The following is a 3,233-nucleotide window of genomic DNA, read 5'->3' as shown; positions in this document are numbered from 1 at the left end:
ACTATGTTGGCCAGGCTGGTCTTGAACTCCTCACCTCAGGTGATCCACCTGCCTCGGCCTCCCAAAGTGCTGGGATTACAGGTGTGAGCCACTGCACTTGTCCGACCCTGCTCTTTCATATTTGTCAACTCAATTCAATTTTATGAACAGACAGGGCCTAGTACTGATGATATTAGGTTGAACCTTATGAAATTACTATTTTTATGAGTAAAAGTATTCAACTATTATAACTAATTTTACATGATTCATAGACTGAGTGGCTTAAATAACAGAAATTTATTGCTTACGTTCCTAGAGGCTGGGAAGTCCGAGATCATGGTTTGGTTCCTGATGAGGGTTCCCTTCCTGGCTTGCAGGCAGCTGCTGTTTTGCTGTATCTTCACGTGATGGAGAGAGTCTCCTGTCTCTTTGTATAAGAACACAAATGCCATCATAAGGGGACCAACCTTGTGACCCTATCTAGCCTTAATTACCTTCCAAAGGCCCCATCTCCAAATACCATCACATTGGGGGTTAGGGCTTCAACATGTGAATTTGGGGTGGGGGGCAGGTGTGGATACAAATATTCAGTCCATAACAGGTAGGACTGAATAACTCAGGGAAATTGATAAACTTGTTCTTGAAGAAGGATGTAAGGAATGAATTTTAGAACTTAGGAATGAAAGGGATTACATGCTTTTTCAAAAAGTCCAAGTTTACAGAATATTTGAAAAACTTTATTGAAACGATTTATCCCAGTATATATTGGTTAAGTTCTAAATGCTTCTAGTACAGTCTTCAAAAAAACTTCACTGTGCTGTTATGAATTTGGATAATATTTTGTATTACTTAAATATCAGTGTTAAAATTCATTGCTTTTATACTTATAAAAATGGAAAAATAAGGCAATTACAATGTTGGATATTTTAGCATTAGAAAAAAATGTAAATACCTGATTTCATTTGACAATGAATGATACTCAAATGATTGTTACAAAGGTAATTTTCAAGCTTTTAAATGTAACTAAAACCAAATATAATAATTCATCCAAAAAACACATTTGAAATTACAAAAATTTTTATGTTATACGTGTATATACATTTGAAAAAACAATTCTTAAATGGATTGATCTAAAAATTTGAAACCACTGAATCAAAAGCTTATCTTTCTGAGTACAGGTGAAATTTAAACTTCTAAAAACTGCTATATACACCCATCAAGAAGCACCAATAATTCATTCTTAAACCTTACTCTCTGAATGTATAGACTATAATATTTGAAACATTTTAGGCCAATTAATTGCTTTGCATCAATTAAGACATACTGAGTGTAGAAAAGGGAGTAAAACTTCATATATGTAGACTCTAAGAGGTGTCTGATTGTCTTAAGAATGTAATAACTTGGGCTGGGCACGGTGGCTCACACCTGTAATGCCAGCACTTTGGGAGGCTGAGGTGGGTGGATTAAGAGGTCAGGAGTTCGAGACCAGCCTGGCCACGATGGTGAAACTCCATCTCTACTGAAAATACAAAAATTAGCTGGGCATGGTGGTGGGCGCCTGTAGTCCCAGCTACCCAGGAGGCTGAGGCAGGAGAATCGCTTGAACCAAGGAAGCGGAGGTTGCAGTGATCCGAGATTGCACCACTGCACTCCAGCCTGGGCGACAAGAGTAAAACTCCATCTTAAAAAAAAAAAAAAAAAAGAATGTAATAACTTGTTACAGCTATATTAACAAAACACTGCTGGTAGTGTTTCTTAATACATATATTTTTTGGAGATGGAGTCTTACTCTGTCACCCAGGCTGGAGTGCAATGGTGCAATCTCGGCTCACTGCAACCTCCACCTCCCGGGTTCAAGTGATTCTTCTGCCTCAGGCTCCCTAGTAGCTGGAATTACAGGTGCACACCACCATGCCCAACTAATTTTTTGTATTTTTAGTAGAGATGGGGTTTCGCCACGTTGGCCAGGCTGGTCTTGAACTCCTGACCTCAAGTGATCCTCCCACCTTGGCCTCCAAAGTGCTGGGATTACAGGTGTGAGCGACTGCACCCGGCCATTACAATCTATTTTTATCTAGCCTTTAGAGCAGGTGTCCTAAGTGAAAGACAAAAACAACAAAAAAACTGCTGGGTTTTTTTTTTTTTTGGAGACAGAGTCTCACTCTATTACCCAGGCTGGAATGCCGTCACATGATCAAAGCTCACTGCAGCTTCAACCTCCCAGGCTCAAGCAGTTCTCCCACTTTAGACTCCTAAGTAGCTGGCAGTACAGGTGTCTGGCTAATTTTTAAATTTTTTATACAGATGGGGTCTTGCTATGTTATCCAGGATGGTCCCAAACTCCTGGGCTCAAGTAATCCTCCCTGCTTGGTCTCCCAAAGTACTAGGAGTACAGCTCTTTTTTTTTCCTTGAGATAGAGTTTCACTCCCATTGCCCAGGCTGGAGTGCAGCGGCATGATCTCATCTTATTGCAACCTCCACCTCCCAGGCTCAAGCACTTCTGCCGCCTCAGTCTTCTAAGTAGATGTGACTACAGGCATGCACCACCAGATAATTTTTGTACTTTTTGTAGAGATGAGGTTTTGCCATGTTACCCAGGTTGGTCTCAAACTCCTGAGCTCAAGTGATCCGTTGGCCTCGGCTTTCCAAAGTGCTAGGATTACAGGCATAAGACAGTGCTTGGCCAAAATTCTTCATGTGTTAATGAAGGCTTTCCAAAATACTTAGTTATGGCTTACAATAGTTTACTTAGCCATGTCTTTTTTCTAGGTTGACCTTTCTGAACAATCAGACTGCAAGACAGGGCTTAAAATTAATAAAATATATTATGTTTTATTATAAAATTTCTAATTCATTCATTTTTTATAGGGAAGAACTTATAGAACTGAATTATAGTGGAGAAAAATCAATACAGGTTGAGTGTCCCTTATCCAAAATGCTGGGACCATAAGTGTTTCAGATTTCAAATTATTTTGGATTTTGAAATACAGGGCATTACACCAGTTCAGCATCCCTAATCTGAAAATCTGAAATTCTAAATGCTCCAATAAGCATTTCCTTTGAGCATTATGTTAGTACTCAAAAAGTTTTCAATTAGGGATGTTCAATCTGTAGATCTAAGAAAGAATGACCAAATTAAAATATAAGCATAAAGGCCGGGCACGGTGGCTCAAGCCTGTAATCCCAGCACTTTGGGAGGCCGAGACGGGCGGATCACGAGGTCAGGAGATCGAGACCATCCTGGCTAACACGG

Source organism: Mandrillus leucophaeus, unplaced genomic scaffold (assembly GCF_000951045.1).
Source record: "Mandrillus leucophaeus isolate KB7577 unplaced genomic scaffold, Mleu.le_1.0 Scaffold108, whole genome shotgun sequence".
Taxonomy (NCBI): Eukaryota; Metazoa; Chordata; class Mammalia; order Primates; family Cercopithecidae; genus Mandrillus; species Mandrillus leucophaeus.
This window is presented reverse-complemented; position numbering follows the sequence as displayed.